This window comes from Quercus suber, unplaced genomic scaffold (genome assembly GCF_002906115.3).
Source record: "Quercus suber isolate HL8 unplaced genomic scaffold, Cork oak 2.0 scaffold_479, whole genome shotgun sequence".
Lineage (NCBI taxonomy): Eukaryota > Viridiplantae > Streptophyta > Magnoliopsida > Fagales > Fagaceae > Quercus > Quercus suber.
In genome coordinates, this window is record NW_027069930.1 from 489,346 (window position 1) to 509,741 (window position 20,396).

A 20,396-nucleotide genomic window follows, 5' to 3' on the forward strand; every position below is an offset into this window, starting at 1 on the left:
AATTACACAAATGCATGAAATTCAGGATTACATCTAACATTGACAAAAAATTTTAGATCATTTATTTAGTGCTAGAAAAATAGACCAATTGCAATATTTTTCACTGAGAAAGAATTTATAGCGTCAAAACATACCAAGTCACCCATAGAACAAGTCAATGAGTTAATACCATATGATTTAGTTTTTATATTCCTTTGTCATAGTTGGCCCCTTCAAAATTCCCACATGGGTGACTTAGAAAGCCTATTACAAGGGATACAATTTCTTGCCTCCCTTTTATTTACGTGCATATATTAATATATGTAGAATAGCACAATGTTCTTCATCAAATGGTTGACACATTAGTTTCATCAAAGAAGAAGCCAGAGGGTCCACCCTCAGGCATCAAAGCTAACATCACAGGACCTTTTGCGCCTTCTTCAAGTGGTAATTTGCCATTATGATAGTTAATGTCTGTGCTGACAGACCCAGGACGGACTGCATTGATTGCAATCCTGGGATACTTCATTGCCAAAATCCTTGTGTAGGCATTAAGAGCTGCCTTGGAGACGAAGTAAGCAGAAAAATTTAAAGGCCAACCATTAGTTTCTGTCAAATTCTCCTCGACATCTTCTAGAAATCCTTCCACCGCCTTATCCACTTTCTCTTCTGTGAGGCCATCAACGTCTTCTAATTCCTTCCTTGCATTTTCATTTGAAATGAGCTGAAATAGAAACACGCATTTAAAATTTCCAATTCCTTGATATTCTTTCCTAGCACTAAACGCTTAGTACAGGGCCTATACAATCATCACAACCCCAAAACATTCATACCACAATATAAATGGTTCTGTGGGGGATTCTTTCCCGCTGCAAGCTCTTTGTCCACTTTGGGGAGCCAAGCCCACACGGTTTTGTTCTCAAGCAACGTGGGAGGTCAAGATTTTCAGAGTGTATCACTACTACATATGTGCCAAGCACATATAAAGCATGAGTGGGGCGCTTCTCTTGCCAATGTGGGACTAAGGTGTCAAGTCTCAAAAGGTGAAAATCCTGACCTCCCACGTCGCTTGAGAACAAAACCGTGCAGGCTTGGCTTCCCAAAGCGGACAAAGAGCTTGCGACGGGAAAAAATCCCCCACATGTTCTTACAACCAAACTTGCCCTCTAAATTGCCAAAAATGATCATGATCAAAATGCAGTTGCTTGTAAATGCTTTAATTAAATGATTTATTTATTTATTTATTTTGTACCTCTAGTTGTCCAAGTATGGAAGAGACATTTACTATTCTTGTTGAATTGGATAATAGAAGAAGAGGAATAAGTGCTTTGCTCAGTTGCTTGATCCCATAGTAGTTTGTCCTCATACAATTCTCTGTAGTTTCATAAGTCTGCTTTACAAGCTCCTTTAAAGGCCTGGCATTTACACCTACAATCTGTATCATCGTATACGACAATAAATGTTAAATTTGCTAGTATAGATTTTTTTTTTTTTTGGTAGAAGGATCAATTTCATTTGAAATTGATTCAGTTTATGGTTTTGGAATAATTATTAAAAGTGTTAACGTGTATAATACATTGTGGGCTTTAGGCTTAGTTAAGTTACTTGTATAGCACACATATTTACTTGTACTGCACATATATACCTCCTATATAAAGGCACCTATGTACATTCTTTCATGATAAAAAATATAATACAATCATTCAGTATTTCTAACATGGTATCAGAGCCACTGCTATGACCTTCTTTTAGCAGTTTTGTCTTTATTGGTGTTACTCCACTCTCAACATCGCTTTCGCCATCACAACAGTTGTCGCAGCCTCTCACCGTTGAACCCTCGACGTCTTCTAGCTGTTGTCTTTGGATTCCAGACCTGCAGCCGCTATCGTTGAGGAGTCCAACACAGCATAGATCACTGCACGTGTCATCCCGCCACGAATATTGCTCTGATCACATTTCCAGAGGTATCACAGAGATTGTCTTGAACCGATCTACCCATCGGTGAAAGTCTCGCAGTCATAGGAGACCATTGACTTCATGTATTCTAAACCTATACGTGTCTTGACCGTTGACTTCATTTGACCGTTGACTTTTTCAGGGTTGACTTTTTCAGTTTAGGTTCTCCTTACCCAAAATTTCATGTAGATTTCATTTTTGCAGTCTGTTTTTGCATATTGTGTCTCTAATGGATAAAAATGATATTTTTCTTCCTCGCCCCATCAATACTATATTGGAGGGAAATAGGAATTACTTATCTTGCTCTCAAGTTATGTGCAGTTTTCTTAAGGGTCGCATGCTCTGGCATTATTGTACCGGTGCAATCAATATTCCTATCAAAGGGGCAAGTGAAGAGGATACTGCCTTCCTCAATTGCATGATTGAATGGGATAGTCACAACCACATGATCCTCACATGGATTCAGAACACTTTCATTCCTTCCATCGCTAATCTATTGGGCAACTTTGATGATGCAAAATCAGCATGGGATATGTTGGCTAAAAGGTACTCCACTACTCATGGATCCATGAAATACCAGTTAGTGGTTGAATTGCATCAACTCAGGCAAGAACCAGGGCAATCCATCAATGACTACTATGGTCAGCTTCACTTTATTTAGGACCAAGTTGACCTTTATGATCCAACTTGGGCATGCTTAAAGGATGCTCAGTAATATGCCACCATTAGAGATGAATTTCGTCTCTATGAATTCCTGATGTCACTGCACAAGGACTTTAAGCCCATCCGAGGTCAGCTTCTTGATCGCAGTCCTCCTCCCTCTCTTAATACTGCTATAAATGAGTTGGTCAGAGAAGAAGCTTGTCTTGCAACACTTCAAGCTCAGAATAAGCTGAATGTTCTGGTTATTACTCCTTCTGCTCCTCCTATAAAGCAACCTCAGCAATCAAGTGATTCCTCTGGCTCTAGCAATCATTGCAAGCAAACCAACAAAAAGTTCGACAACTATTGCAAGCGTCTTGGCCACACCATTGAGACTTGTTACCATCGTAACAAATCTACTGCTGTTGTTGCAAATATTGAGCCTACTCCGCCAATGTCTTCCATTTCAGTTGAGTTCCAGTCTTTTGGATCCACTATCAACCTCTCCCCCACTGAACTACAGGATATCATAGCTCAGGCTGTTCGTATGGCTGGTAATGCATTTCTTTCCACTGCTCTCTTAGTTCTACCTCGATCCGAGGAAGGGGCAAGAGCTTAGGACCAGTCTTAGAGTTGAACTTATGTTCCTTATGGATAATCTTCATCTTCCACCTGTTGCTCATGTTTCTGTTTTTGCGGTTTCCTCTTTACCATCTCTCGCTTGGGTTACATGGCCAATCATTATGATTCTGCCTTATTTCTTTGTCGCACTAACAAATGCACTATTTTACTTCTCCTATATGTGGATGATATGATCATGACTGGTGATGACCTCAGTGGCATTAAAAACTCAAGGCTTTTCTTAGTCAGCAGTTTGAGATGAAAGATCTTGGGCATCTCAACTACTTCTTGGGTCTTGAAATCACTTATTCTACAGATGGACTTTATATTACTCAAGCCAAGTATGTCTCTGAACTCTTGTCACGAGCTGGACTCACTGATAGCAAGACTGTTGACACTCTAGTTGAGTTTAATGCGCATCTGACTCCTTTAGGGGGGAAACTATTGTCTAATCCCTCTCTTTACAGACGCTTGGTTGGTAGCTTAGTTTATCTCACTGTCACTCGTCCAAACATTTTCTATGCTATTCACCAGGTGAGCCAATATTTGTCTGCACCACGATCGACTCATTATGCTACTGTTCTGCACATTCTTCGATACCTAAAGGGCACTTTCTTCCATGGTCTTTTCTACTCTGCTCAGTTTTCTCTTATTCTTCGTGCATTTTCTAATGTTGATTGGGCAGGAGATCCCACTGATTGCAGGTCCGCCACTGGTTATTGCTTTCTTCTTGGTTCTTCTCTGATTTCTTGGCGAAGTAAAAAACAAACTCACGTGGCCCGCTCCAGTACTGAAGCAAAATATTGTGCCCTTGTTGATACCACATCTAAGCTCCTTTGGCTATGATGGCTTCTCAAAGACTTAGGTGTGTCTACATCCTCTGCTACTCCTCTTTATTGTGACAACCAGAGTGCTATTCATATTGCTCACAATGATGTCTTCCATGAATAGACTAAACATCGAGATCAATTGTCATTTTATCTGTTTTCATCTTGTCCATGGTGCTCTCAAGCTAATCTCAGTCTCCTCCAAAAATCAACTTGCAGATATCTTCACCAAGTCACATCCTAAGGGATGCCTTCGTACTTTGGTTGACAACCTCAAGCTGGTCTCACATCCACCTTGAGTTTGAGGGGGGTTGTTAACGTGTATAATACATTGTGGGCTTTAGACCCAGTTAAGTTACTTATATTGTACACATATTTACTTGTACTGCACATATATGCCTTCTATATAAAGGCACCTATGTACATTCTTTCATGATAAAAAATACAATACAATCGTTCAGTTAACAAAAAGTATTAAGGTGTTTGTAATATTAGGTTGTTCAAAATTTTAAAAGAAGTGTATCATGTACACTTTGCTAATAGATATGAGAAATAAAATTTTGATTGTGAGATACACTCTATAGGGGAAAAATGATTATTATTCAACCTTTCCTTTCGGTTGAATGATTTATGTTCCATTAGTATTCAAAATTTCTGTTATATATATGGCCTTAATCAGTGACAAACAAAGATAACATAATATCAAAATACATACTTCACCAAAATCAACTTTCCACAATTCCTCCTTGGTTGGCTCCATTAACCCCTGCATTATTAACCTGAAATTTTGAAATAATATCAAAGTTAGAGCTACTAGAGTAAGGGGAAACGAGCAAGATTGCATGAATTAATATGTATTTTATATTTTTACCAAATCTAGTGACGACACATGTTCATATAACTAGGCAATTGAGGGGAAAAAAAACTATATAATTCATATTTTTTAAATACTTATTTCTTAGAAGAATATTTCTTAAATAATAGATACTGTAAAGTTGAATGAAGAGTGTTAGAAATTTAGACCCCTTAAACTAACCAGATTAACTTAGTTAATTAGCCAAGTGATTAACTTAGTCAAATTATGCAGTTCTAGGTTACCATAAACATACAATCATACCAAGAATGTAAAGCAGCGGAATAATAAATAACACAAGATATGATCACCCAGGAAAACCAAATCGGTAAAAAACTTGGGGAGGATTTGACCTAGCTATCTTCAAGGTAAACCTGAATCCACTATGCGAAAGAATCGAAATTCATACAAAAGGACTTACAAGCTCCCCGCTTGACTTCCTAATGCTACCCACCAGTAGAACTTACTGACACGACCACGTGCAAACTCCGAATCCACAAACTCCTTCTTTCTTGTATTCTCCAATCAGCTACAAGCACCCATACTTGTTATTCTTTAAGCTCCAATGGCAGCAACCTTGTTGATCATCAAGATGTAGATAATCTCTACCTTAAAAACCCTAAGTTTATGTGAAGGAAAGCTCCTCTAGGATCTCACAAGAGATTCACACAAACCGCAAATATGAGCAACAAAGACTTCGAGAGGTTTGGGTACAAAACCCTAGATCCAAAAGAGGCACTCTCTTCTCTCTCTCAAAAGTCTCAAAAACTTTCTAGGGTTTCCCTTATATATAGGAGAGTTTTACTTGAACCCCAAGACATTTAAATAGAGTTTGGGTTGAGTTGGAGTTTTGCAGAAAAACATTCTACCTGAGATTCAATCGATTGAGCCAGGCCGAAATGCACCAATGCATCTACAGCCTCTTGATTCCAACTTTATATGAAAGACACAACTTTGAGCAAGCCTAAACAAGACTAAACATATTGTTTTGATCATGGTTTGCCAACATTACACATTAGAGTTCTAAATACATAAAATCCTAAGTCTTTAGAACCTAACAAACTCCCCCTTTGGCAATCCGTGTCAAGCATATTCTAAATTAAGAGAGAGATATCATAATTCATGTAATCCTCAAGAAAAATAAAACAAGACACAAAATAAAATATTTTTGTCTTTTTGAAAATTTTCAATGTTTTTGGATTAAAAAAAAAAAAAAAAACAACATAAAAAAACAACATAAAAAAACAAAACAACCAAAAACAAAAACAAAACATGTCCACATTAATTGAAATAATTAAATCAAGGACAAGTTAGCAACACTCACCTTGTAGAATCTTTTCTCACCCATATAGCACGATTCTTCGGCTTTGTAGGTGAAAATCCATGAGGAGCAGAGTATATTTGAGGAATTACACAAATCTTCTGAGAAAGACTAAAATCCTGCAAATTCCTTTCACAAGCCAACAAGCTTAAATTTTCAAAAGCATATGAAACAATTTATATGGGTTTATGGCAGAAGAAATATCATCACATATCCTAGATTGAAATACAGAATGCTTAAATTTCAACTTATGACAATTAGGACGAATGTGACCAGAGACACCACAAAAGTAGCAAATAGGAATAAATTTAGGAACATCAGTATTCCTAACAGCAAATCTAGTCTCAGATTTTGGTTTTTGCCTCAACAAAGAACAATTTGGTCTAATGTGACCAACAACACCACAAAGGTGACAGGTAGGCACAAAAACAGATTTCTTTTGCACACTAGCAACAGGTTTAGACATAGGTTTAGAAACTTCAGCGTTAACATCAGAACTTTTACCTTTATTTAACCTAACAAAATAAGTCTTCTCTTTATGATTCCTCTTGAAAGGAAGGATATAAAATTTCTCAATCTTATGCTTAAGAGAAATAGAAACACTTCTGTTTTCAACAGCACGCTTGGTACTAGTCAAATTTTCAATTTTAGTTTTAGATTCAACTAACTCTTGTTCCAAGCTTTTCATCTTCTCATCTTGAGAGGAAATTTGATTTCTCAAAAATTCATTCCTTTTATTAGATTCATCCAATCTCACAATCAATTCCACTTTTTCAAGATTAGCCAATTTTAACTCTTCCTTGAATTTCTTAGAAATTTTCAAAGATATAGATATTTCCTTATAAAGAGTTTCAAAAGTATCAAAAAAATCAACAGAGACAATAGTGTCCTTTTTATTCAAAGCATCACAAACATGAGCAGAAAGACACTTCAAATTATCCATGATAACAGGGGTCAAGGATCAGCTCTTAGATCAAAAGATCTAAAATAGAAGAGCTACCCGCTCTGATACCACTTGTTAGAAATTTAGACCCCTTAAACCAACCAGATTAACCTAGTTAATTAGCCAAGTGATTAACTTAGTCAAATTATGCAATTCTAGGTTATCATAAACATACAATCATATCAAGAATGTAAAGCAGTGGAATAATAAATAACACAAGATATGATCACCCAAGAAAACCAAATTGGTAAAAAACCTGGGAAGGATTTGACCTAGCTATCATCAAGGGAAACCTGAATCTACTATGCGAAAGAATCGAAGTTCATACAAAAGGACTTACAAGCTCCCCGCTTGACTTCCTAATGCTACCCACCAGTAGAACTTACTGACGCGACCACGTGCAAACTCTGAATCCACGGACTCCTTCTTTCTTGGATTCTCCAATCAGCTACAAGCACCCACGCTTGTTATTCTTTAAGCTCCAATGGCAGCAACCTTATTGATCATCAAGATGTAGATAATCTCTACCTTGAAAATCCTAAGTTTATGTGAAGGAAAGCTCCTCTAGGATCTCACAAGAGATTCACATAAACCGCAAATAAGAGCAACAAAAACTTCAAGAGGTTTGGGTACAAAACCCTAGATCCAAAAGAGGCACTCTCTTCTCTCTCTCAAAAGTTTCAAAAACGTTCTAAGGTTTCCCTTATATATAGGAAAGTTTTACTTGAACCCCAAGATGTTTAAATAGAGTTTGGGCTGAGTTGGAATTCTGCAGAAAAACATTCTGTCTGAGATTCGATCGATCGAGCCTTTCTTTCGATCGATCGAGCCAGGCCGAAATGCACCAATGCATCTGTAGCCTCTCGATTCCAACTTTACATGAAAGACACAACTTTGAGCAAGCCTAAACAAGACTAAACATATTGTTTTGATCATGGTTTGCCAACATTACACATTAGAGTTCTAAATACATAAAATCCTAAGTCTTTAGAACCTAACAAAGAGATTGCAGCATATAATCATTCTCATTAGACTTTGGTCAATAATATTGATCTTAGTTCCAAAGTATGAGATGACAGGTATTTTCATATTTTGATTATTCTCATCTACTACTCAAAATAAATTATTTTAGTGTATAGACTCACACTCAAGTTTGTCAAAATCGGAATCCTACATTGGATCGTGGGAGGTAGGTGGAATTGTGGATTGTAGGATTAGATTGTGGATCGTAAAATCTTACATATTTTTAAATTTAAAAAGAAAAAAAAAAACACATTGATAATAACTCTGTATGTTGAATAATCACGTAAATTGTGAATTTATCTATAAAACTACAAAGATTTGCATCATATGATGCAATTTGCATGTCATACATAGCTACGTTAGTGAAACAAATATATTTAAATTTTGACCCAACGTATCTAAAAAATTCAATAAATGTTTAATTAGCAACCAAATAACAAAATATTTATCAGTACATATAAAAATATTTTCCAAGTTCTAAGTTCCAAGTTCCAAGTTTAAAATCCAAAATAAGTTATCAAATGAAAACTAGCTAACTAAAATATGAAATCCAAAAGTAAGATGAATATTAAGGTGAAGTGAACATTCAATTATTCCTATTTTAGGGTTCTTATAACTACCGTCCTAATCATCATCATCCATTTCATCATCTATGTTGACATTGTATATTTGTATACTAAAGCTACAAAAGAGATCAAGATACAACTTCACACTCAACTATTCAAGCTATACCACTCAGCAACAATTACAAAGCATGCTCAAAAAAATCAATCAATCAATATACAAATACAAGTATACTAATAAAATTATATATAAGAAAAACATTTTAGTAATATTTGAACACAAATTAGGATATTGATCAAACAAATTTAACAACATTATAGCTTAAAAGGTAGCAAAACCAATATAAATACTTCATTTAGAAATGACGAAGTATTTTTTCATTTTGATTACAAGTGAACTAGAAACTAGAAAACGTATTTGCTTAGGTTAACATAATTATTTATAAATAAAAAATAAAAAGTCATACCATCACAACATAGAAAAAAAAAAAAACTGATGTTTTGGTAGGATCAATAGGATCTCATACGATCCTACACGATCCTACCAATTTTACGATCCTAATGCGATTCTAAGCATTTTGGTTAGGTGGGATTGCAAAATCATGCGATCCTACAATCTAGATCACAATTTTGACTATCATGCTCACACTAGTGCTTTAGTTTCTTTATTAACATCAAGATTTAATGATTTTAGTAAAAACTCAAGCGATTAATTAATATTCTAATTACTATCAAAATAGGAAAATGCTAAGATTATTGACTAATACTACATTCATAACATTTTCGCTATATATTCACCATAAATTTTAGGAAGCAAAGCAATCTATTATTGGTTATCATTTGCATCTACCACTGACATCAATTTATTACCTACCACTAATAGATTGAGTATTAATTATTTTTCATTGTAAATGTTAAAAATTGAGATGTAAGATTTATGTAATACTCAATTTTTGGTCCTTTGTTCCATTGTGGATGTTCTAAAATATAGTCCTTTGAGAAAAATTACTAAATAAAATTTCTCTCTTACCATTTACTTTATTTAATTGTCAATAACATTCTTTCTTTAAAGTTTAAATTAACTAGCCGCTAACCTGTGCAATGCATGGGAACTTAAATTGATTATGAAACTATAAAATTGCATAAATTACTCCTATCTAACTTGAATTTGTGTTACTATTTAATGAATAAGTCAAAGCTTAAAATATTTGCGAATCGGAAGATTCATTGCCTAGGAATTGTTGAAACAAAACCAAATATATATGGCTACACAATAGAGAAATATAAGAGAAATATTAGTTATCTTCCAAAGAATTACCCATGGTTTAGTTGTTGAAATTTACCAAACATGTTCAGATATTGCTAAAACTAATGCAAAAAGTCAGATGTTAAAACTTCTAAATGCCAAAAAAATAATTTTAAAAAATTAGAAGATTCTAAACCTAGAATAATTAAAACAATAGAAAAAAATTATATGACTACAATCATTACACACAAAAGAGAAATATAAAAGAAAGATTCTGTTGAAATATGTCAGACAGTTTCATATAATGCAAAAAATAAACCCAAAAATTCAGATGAAACTAAAGGATTAGAAAATTTGGTGCCTAAAAATTATTGAAACAATATATAAACAAAATATATATATATATATATATGTAATTACACGTAGAGAAATATAAAAGAAAGATATTCTACCCCAAAAGAATAATCCATTGCTATAATTGTCAAAAATTGCAAGAAAATTTTAAATGTTACAAAAAATTAACCAAAAAGTCAGCAGTTAAAACACAATGGAATCATTTAGATGAAACAATCTACTGGTGGGTTGAACCTAGGTCCAAGTTTACCCTAGGATGATAGCTTGTTGTTGAGACTTGAGATCGAAATTATACATATATATATATATATATAATTCGACTTCTTTTTCTTCCTCACCAATCAAGCTGTCACCACTGAGTGACATCTATGTCGGTGCCAATAATTTCTCCACCAAGCAGTTAGTCACCCAAAGTTCAAAGGCTTCAATTTAAATTTGAGTTTGATTTTAAGTTAGACTTGTTAGAGAGATAGAGTTTCACTCCTTGTTAAATTTGGATTAAACAAAAATAATTTTGTTTTAATATTTAAATAAAATGATAATTTTATTTAAATATTAATGATAATGATGAGTTTGAGTTTAAGTTGAACTTGTTAGAAAGATAGACTTTTACTCCATGTTAAGTTTGGATTAAACAAAAATAATTTTATTTAAATAAAATGACAATTTTATTTAAATATTGTACTGGCGTGGAAAATTGTGGGAATTTCAGAGATTTCGGTTATATATATATATATATATATGAGGGTTGTTTGAAACTAGTACATTTTTAATTGACAAACAACTCATTAGATAATGTTTCTTTAAAAAGTTAGAATTTCTTAAACAAAACTTAGAACAGAGGTAGTAATATTTATCATAAGTGTAACATCACTAGTCACTAATAAATGAAGATGTATACATTGCATTACCAATAAATCAAGCTTCCCAGATTGGGCTTTCATGAAATTTGCCAAAGAAGAAATGCTAGCTGAGTCGTCCAAGTCTAGTTGATCAAAAATCACATGAGTATCTAGCAGCATTGAGTTTTTTAACAGCTTGATTACCTCTCTTCACATCTTTATTAATTGATATCACTTTGACGAGAAACTACACCCTGTTTCGGGTGTATGTTTCTCTTCTCTCACAAGCTGGTGGGACCCATCAGCTGTGGGTCCCACCAGATGTGAGTGGGAGGAAACATACACCCGAAACAGGGTGTAGTTTCTCCACTTTGACTCCATTTGACGCTAGTTGTTTAGATATTTCAAATCCTATCCCTCTATTGGCCCCCGTTACAAGTCCAACCCTATATGAGAAAGTTTGTAGCAAATATGAAAACAGTGAAAGGAGTGAGCATTAAGGATTTCACTTGTATATATCTCATGCTTACATTTAACTAGAAAACATTTACGGGATTGATTTGTTCCACATCCAACAATGTAAAAATCTGTGGGTTCTAGTTAACTCAATTGATAAAATCTTTGATGGTTAAATAAGAAATTTAGTGTGCGTTTGGGAAGCGCGTTTGCGCTTCCCAAACTCACATTTTGCATTTCTGTCAAAGTTTGAAGGTAAATGAGAGCATTTCAAGATGAGGTCTCAAATTAGACAGAGAGGCAAAGTATTTGGGCAGAGTATACATGTGTTGATGAAGTTTGCCAAAGTCATTAAACGACAATTGCCTCAGCTACAAAGCATACGACCTGTAGCTTCCTGTAGTAGTGTAATCAGTTTACATGTAGCTTTCTGTTGTAGTGTAGTTAGTTTATTTGTGTTGACACGTGTAAGGTGATGATCAGTTGTATGTTGTGATGATCAGATGGTGGGAAGTTGATCTGTGTAATTTGGAATTGGTTTAGAGGTGGTTAGATTATTCTCTTTGTTCTTTAGGCTATATAATCTTTCTGTAACTATTTTTGATTAACGAATTCAGAAATTTCACAGAGCTTCGATTCTCTCTCTCTCTCTCTTTCTCTCTCTCTCTCTCTCTCTCTCTCTAACTTCATTGTGTTTGTTACAATCTGTTTTCTTACATGGTATCAGAGCTCTTTTGCTTCCATTAATGGCAAATCAAGATCAAGCTCCTTCTTCCGCTGCTTCTGAATCTAATGCTCATTGTGAGCTTTCTCCAATGGAGGATCTGAAAAGCCCTTTCTTTTTGCACCATGGAGAGTCACCAAGTGCGATTCTTGTTACTCAGCTCTTGACTGAGGACAATTACCCCAATTGGGCTAGAGCTATGCTTATGGCACTAGATGTGAAGAGCAAGCTGTGTTTTGTTGATGGCTCTGTCACAATTTCTATGGCTATCACACCCCTGAAGAAAATTGCTTGGTAGAAGAACAACTCCATGATTTCCTCATGGATTTTGAATTCCGTTTCACTTCACATCACTACAAGTATGATCTACAGAAACACTGCAATGGAGGTTTGGAATTCACTCAAAAACCGTTTTTCTCAAGCTAATGGTCTTCAGATTTCACAGCTTTAGAAGATGATCTCAACAATTATGTAAGGAGATGCAACCGCGACTTCCTACTTCACTAATCTCTAAGCATCATGGGATCAATTACTCAATCTCAGGCCTTCACCATCTTGTTCATGTGGCCGATGCATTTGTGGAGTGAATGATAAAATCACACTCTTCAATCGTCAAGATGCATTGATGCAATTCCTCAATGGCTTGAATGAAGCTTTCTTACAAGTCAGAACTCATATTCTGATGATGGAGCCAAGTCTTTCAATTGACTAAGTCTTCTCTTTGGTGATACAAGAAGAGAGGCAGAGGGCTTTAGGTTTCAATGGAGGTGGTGTGTCAGTTCATTCAACAGCTCTAGCAGTCAAGACTTAAGGGTTCAATCAAGGAGGAAAGAACAAAGGCAAGGGTAGACCTGTCTACAGTCATTGTGGAAAACTTGGCAATTTCATGGAAAAATGCTACAAACTAGTAGGATTTCCACTAGGATACAAGCAAAAAGGCAAAATTTATGTGGCAAATCAAGTGATCTTTGATGGTGAAAATGGTCAATCCGAGGCTGCTTCAAGCTCCTTTCCATTCACAGCTGAGCAATGCCAGCAATTACTGTCAATGCTGAGCTCTAATACTTCTTCCTCTACCAGTCAAGATGTTGTTCATACAGCCAATTCTGCTCTCTCAAGTATTTCTTGTGCCTCTTTCCAGGATTCTGTTTGCCTTAATTTGAAGAATTCAAAAAAAAAAAAAAAAATTTCTGAAAATCCTTCAAATAAAATAGCTCATAATGTTGAAACTTGGGTTCTAGACACAGGAGCCACTGATCACATCATTCATTCTATATCCCTTTTCACTAGCATAATTAGTTCTTTGTCATCCTTTGTACATTTGCCTAATGGTGAAAGGGTTCTTGTCACACACATAGGCACAATCCAACTTACCCCAACATTGATTCTTGAAAATGTGATTTGTGTCCCAGCTTTTTCATTTAATCTGATATCAGTGAGCAAATTAACCAAATCATTATCATGTTGTTTGCTTAAAAACTACTATTTTATACAGGACCTTACTTGTTGGAAAGTGATTCGATTGGGTAAGCTTCACAACAATCTTTATCTGTTGCAAACCTCCGAAAATTGCAAGACTGCTTCAGAAGCAACTACTGTCCTAGAGTCAGTTTTCAAATCTTTTGTTCATTCTGTTTCTAATGATTCTACTGTCAATAAGTCATACTTATGGCATCTTAGATTAGGACATGTTTCTGATGACAAACTTCCTTATTATGTATTAGATGTACCTTCTTTTCATTCCAATAAAGAATGCGGTGTTTGTCCAATTGCCAAATTTAAAAGATTACCCTTTCCTAATTCTAATCATATATCTGAGCATGCTTTTGATTTAATACATTGTGATGTATGGGGACCTTTTGCTAAAGCAACTCATGATGGTTTTAGATTCTTTCTTACAATTGTGGATGATGCTACAAGATCCACTTGGGTTTATCTAATGAAATCCAAAACAGAAACTAGGCCTTTGTTAATCTCTTTTTATAACATGATCTTTACTCAATTTCAATCTTATATCAAAGTAATTAGGACTGACAATGCTCAAGAATTTTTTCTCAAAGAGTTTTATGCTCAACATGGGGTTGTACATCAACACTACTGTGTTGCTACTAGACAACAAAATTCAGTTGTGGAGAGAAAACATCAACACATTTTAAACATTGCTAGAGTATTGAAATTTCAGTCAAATATACCACTTTGCTATTGGGGGGATTGTGTTTTGACAGCTATTCACATTATTAATAGGCTGCCTAGTACTGTTTTGGATCATAAAACTCCATTTGAGAAACTTTATTGCAAAAGTCCTTCTTATAATCACTTAAAAGTATTTGGATGTCTATGCTTTGCATCTACCTTAGCTCACAATAGATCAAAATTTGTTCCTAGATCTATTCCTTGTGTCTTTCTTGGATACCCTTTTGGTATCAAGGGTTACAAATTGTTGAATTTGATAACCAAACAACTTTTCATTTCAAGGGATGTATCTTTTCATGAACATGTTTTTCCTTTCATCTCTTCTATCACTTCACCACAAGCCTTTATATCTTTTCCTCATATCTGTCCTAATGTGGCAACCCCAGTTGATGCCATATTTCTTGATCCTGTCCTTCCATCTTTACACACTTCTCCTTCCCCTTGTAATCCTACCCAAGTTTCACATCAAGTAGTAGATCCTATCAATACTATCATACCTAATTTTGTTGTACCCGAATCTGTCATATCAGATTCTAGTCATTCCACTTCTACAGAATCTGTTACTATTCCTTTAGTTGCTCAGAATCCTATAAATGATCCACCTACATCTATTCCTTCCTTAAGAAGTTCTTCTAGACCTTCTAAGGCTCCTACATACTTGAAGGATTACAAATGCAACACCATTACTTTAAATGAACTTACACAGTCCATTCATCTCAGCAACAACAAGTTAGGTTCTATTCACCCATCAGGTACTAAATATCCTCTCTCTAATTACATTGATTCTTCCCAACTCTCTCCTTCCTATGCCCATTTTTGCTCCCTTATTACCTTAATCCCTGAACCACGATTCTATCATAATACTATTAAGGATCCTAATAGGCCACAAACTGAATGACCCATTGTGATTAAATCAATTAATTAATTAATCAAGTTATCAATTAATCAATTTATCATGCAATTTCATGGAAGTACAAATAAATCACCAAACAACTAAATATGTAGCGAAAATTAATTGACATGGTGATTTGTTTACGAATGGAGAAAACCCTAACAGCAAAAACCCCACCGGGTGATTTTCAGGTCACCACTCCCGAAACTCCACTATTATCAAATCAAGCGGTTACAAGTAAAGGAATCCCAAGTACCTTACCAACAAACAGTTGAACCCTTACCCCAATACCCAATTAGACTTGATCTGTAGTGACAGTTCCCCCTTTTGTTGCATGGCTCCCAAGTACGTGACTAACCAATGCACGGATCTCAGTACGCGACTTTAAACACCAACTTAGAAGGAGAGGTTGGCTGCAAAGTTCTTCAGTTTACCCTACACGATGAATATCAGGAAGATGCTTGGTCACAAAACCCTTTGGTGCAAATATACAGCAACTTCTTCAGAGAAGATGAACTAGATCAAGAATTTCGTCTTTGATCACAAATTGCTTAAACAGAGTTTGCTCAATGCTTTTGCAACTTGTGTACAATTTAACGGCTCTTAAAATAATCATTTTATATGTCTAGGGTTAGGAGAAAAGAAGGCCCAAAGATACATTCACAGATCTCAAGAAATCATATCAGAAAATATGATTTTATAAATCTTGACAGATAGCAGGTGTCGAGGAGCTATCGAGCAGGTGTCAAGCTTTAATGAAATTGCACTTCAACTTGTTTTTCTTGGACAAACTTGATGAATTCAACATTTGATCTTGAAACCTTATTTCTTGAAGTATTAAAAACACCTAGAACTACCCAATTACAAGTAGAGTGCATTTTGTCAAAGGATTAGCCAATTTACATGAATAAGTGACATATGTTCTTAACAAATAAAAACACATATATCCTAACAATATTCTCTTTTGGCAATCCGTGACAAAACCATAACAAACAAATGAACATATGAGAGAAGTAATAAATTACTCAACTCATATTCACTTGTTGAATACAATAAAATCTATCCTATCACAAACCCTTGAAAAACTTTGCAAGAAAAGAGTTTATGGCAAATAGACTTTGACAACCTGTATTTCTGAAACACCTTAAACAAAACTCATCAAGACATCTTGTGTGAAACAGAAATAATAGATTGCATATACGTATAAGAATCATGTGTATAAAGATAGAAAAGAAACAGGACATGTAGAGATAGGTGAAAGAAACATACATCCACATATATAGAGAAAATAAATACAGTGTATGTAAAAATTGGTCACAAGACCTCATATACAAGATCAATGTATCTAAAATGTAGAAAAGAAAAGATACATAAAAACCTCACTACATCCCTCAAATATCAACACTCCTCCTATCAAAAATGTCATATACTAATTCTCCCCCTAAGATGACTACTCTCATAACCCAAAACTACTCCCCCTTTTTGTCACGAGTGACAAAGGGTAGAGTGTCATGTAGACATCTCATCAGTAGAACTAGCATCTCCATCATCATCATTTAAAGCGTCATCATCATCACCATCATCATCATCATCCTTAGAGTCAGAAGCCGCTGGAGAAGGCGGTGAAGGAGTAGCCTCAGAAGCAAAACTACCTATGGTCGCCTGCTGTTGTGCAATACGACCAACACGAACATTCACTTGATACAACTCAGTGAAGAGTGTATCGAGGCGAGCATCCATGCGCTACAACTGCGCCATGATGTCTTCGAGAGATACATCGCCTATAGAAGAAGAAGAAGCAGATGTAAATGGAACAGATCTGGATGGAGCTGAACGGGAGGGAGGAGTGGAATCTGTCTGTCTTGACCTAAACTGAGCCTCACTACGTTTTACGGTAGTGGCATCTATGGTACAAATGTGTGTGAAGTCGTCGGACAGAGGAAAAGGGATAGAAAAATGGCGTAAGATCCTCGTGATAGCGGAAGGAAAGATAAGCTTATCACGGGACGCCGAATCTAAATGAACATCAATGATAGAAAGAATGAAATGAGAAGGAAAATCTCTAGTAAGATGCTCAAGAAGAGATAACAAAAATCGAGCACGAGGCTCTGTGATAGAGTTGTAGTAAGAGAGTGGATGGAGTACAAAAGTCATCACTATGTTTAGGAATCTAGGACCTTTAGCAAAAGGTGATGTATACTGATGTTCACCCTAATCAACAGAGTGCTCACAAAAAGTAAAGATGAGCTCATCTTTGGACACAGTTTTCAGACGCTTATAAGAAGGATAGTAAGGAAACTCTATCCTAGGAACTTTAAGCACATACGCAACTAGCTGCGGTGTGACAGGGATGCGCACACCTCGAACGCGAGTGAAAAAGAGAGGTACTGAACGATCGATCCCATGCATGTTGGAGTAAAACTCCTGAATAAGCACGAGAGGACATGTGACCGGGACGTCACATAGTGACTCCCATCCCCTACTGTGAACGACAAAGGGAAGGTCAGTGTCAGCAAAGTCTGTCAAAATGACTTGGCGTTCTGAATGAACACCTCGTCTAGAAAAGTTCTTCAAAAGTGCCTTGTGGGCATCATCATTCCGAAACCGAAGTTGGCCTTTTCCCTTTTCGGGCAAAATAAATAGCATTCTGCCCCATTTTTCAAACTAATTAGAAAAATGTCCCTCTTTTGAAACTCGATTTTCTCTAAATTGAATTAAGCCTTATAGTGACATTTTTAAGGACCTATAGTGGCGTTTTGTAACTCGAGCTCCATGAAATTAAGTTATACGTAAAAAGATTGTATATAACTTGATTTCATGGATATCAAGTTATAAAATGCCACTATGGGTCCTTAAAACGTCACTATAAGTTCTTAAAAATGTCACTATAGGGCTCCAGAATATATATATATATTTATATATATATTTTAATTCGATTTTGAGTAAGTCGAGCTTCAAAAGAGGGACATTTCCCTAATTAGTTTGGAAAGGGGGGTAGAATGCTACTTATTTTGCCCGAAAAGGGTAGAGGCCAATTTTGTCCAAAATTTGAGTAATATTAATTTAAGAGATTAGTCAAATTTAGAAGATTAGAACTCAAATAGATTATATTATCTTTCCAAATATTCTGGTTCATATCATTTAGTATTAGAGCCTATGATTTATGGAGTTACCAAGATTCAAAGGCAGAGATCTTTTTTAGTGGATTCTCAGGTTTAATGAATTTTATGTTCTCCATAACACCTCACTATAATTAATTAGAGTCAAGATTTCAGTTTAGAAATGACTATATTTAAAGACAATATTAAACAACATATCCTAAAAGAATTAATCTATATCAATAACCTAACAAATAAACAATTGTAAACAACTTTTTTTACTATACAAAATTTAATGTAAACATAAACTATAATTTTTTTTTTCGTAACAAATTTAATTTGCTCAACTGTCTTTGACATTTTTTTTTTCATACTTTAAAATCTTTGCATAGTCACTTACAATCAAAGTAAAAAATTAAGTGGGTTCCATTTAACTAAATTGGTAAAGTATCTGATGGATTTATAAGAGATCTGGGGTTCAATCCTTGCTTACACCAAAAACTGATTGATGTCTTAGTCTGATGATAAAAAACTATCATAAGGACCAGACGCCATAGGTTAAAACTCTCTAAAAAAAAGTAAAAAATTAATCTTAATACATAAAGTTTAAAAATCTAATTTAGTTCTTTAAAATAAATTGATAAAATAATTCAATTTAAACATGTTAAGAGTATGTCAATAACCTATAAAGTTGTGTACACATGCCTTGATTACTTTTAAAAAGACGCAGAATTCAACTTTTTTTTCCTTTATTCTTCTAAACATCTTAACTTTGGGTTTATACAAAAAAATATAAAGTTTGAAACTAAAAATTCATGTAGGAGAAAATATGGATAATGGAGGTTTGAGAATTTCAATACCATACTGGGACATTTTTTTTTTCTTTTCTAAAAAACGAATGTGTAAAATTTAAGATCACCATCAATCGAAATGCGATGAAAAAAAAAAACCAAAAATAATAATAAAAAAGAAGAAGAAGAGAGGAAAATTGAGTTAACACTAAAGTGCCGTATAGGGCAATAAGATAAAATTTTGGACAATATAAAAGCCTTAAAAAGAATATATATAGAGGGTTTAGGAACCTTTTTATATTTTTGTTCTTGGGTGCTAGCTTGTCAGAGTTATTTTTCTATAACAGGTCTTCAAATTTTTTCCTGTGTGGCATGAACTGTGCAGCTTTTTCTTTTTCTTTTTTTAGGTGCCAGCTGTCAGGGTTATGTTTTTCCTATGTTGGGCAAAGCATTTAAGAAAGGTTAGGAACCTAAATGGTCCCTAATGTGAAAGTGAAAGATAATGAAAAGAAGGTAGACTTTGTCTCTTTTTTTTTTCTTTTTCTTTTTTTTCTTTTTGAGAAGATAGACTTTTTTTTTTTTTTTTTTTTGAAGATAGACTTTTTCTTTTTTGAGAAGATAGACTTTAAGTCAATAATTTCAAGTAAGATGTTTAATTATTTATTTGTGAGTTTTTTAGTTAAAATTTTGGATAATTTACTATTTTGATCCCTAATGTTTACATTATATGTCAATTTAGTCCATAATATTATTTTATTTTATTATTTTAGTCTATGTAATATTTTATTTTTTAAGTCTTATTAGGCTATCTAATTGATAGGTTTAGATGGAATTTAGTGTCCACCTTGTCAATGTGTATGGATAAAATGGTTCTAATGACCTAACATCAGGGGTCATGACTCAAAATGATCTAAACTTTTAAGAGTATAAATCGCAATATAGGTGCTTTTTTTTTTCTTTTTTTCTTTTTCATTCTAAATTGAAATTTTATATACTTAAAATGCCCAATGAGGTAACACCAATCAAACTAAGTTTAAGGCAAGTAAATTCCTAATTAGCACCCTTTGGGATT

The 20,396-nt window shown here is 34.6% G+C and overlaps 1 pseudogene; it reads right to left on the bottom strand.

Moving 5' to 3' along the window:
* Positions 1–325: 325 nt before the first annotated feature.
* On the bottom strand, positions 326–17,175 carry LOC136063033 (salutaridine reductase-like; annotated as a pseudogene).
* Between the last annotated feature and the right edge of the window lie 3,221 nt (positions 17,176–20,396).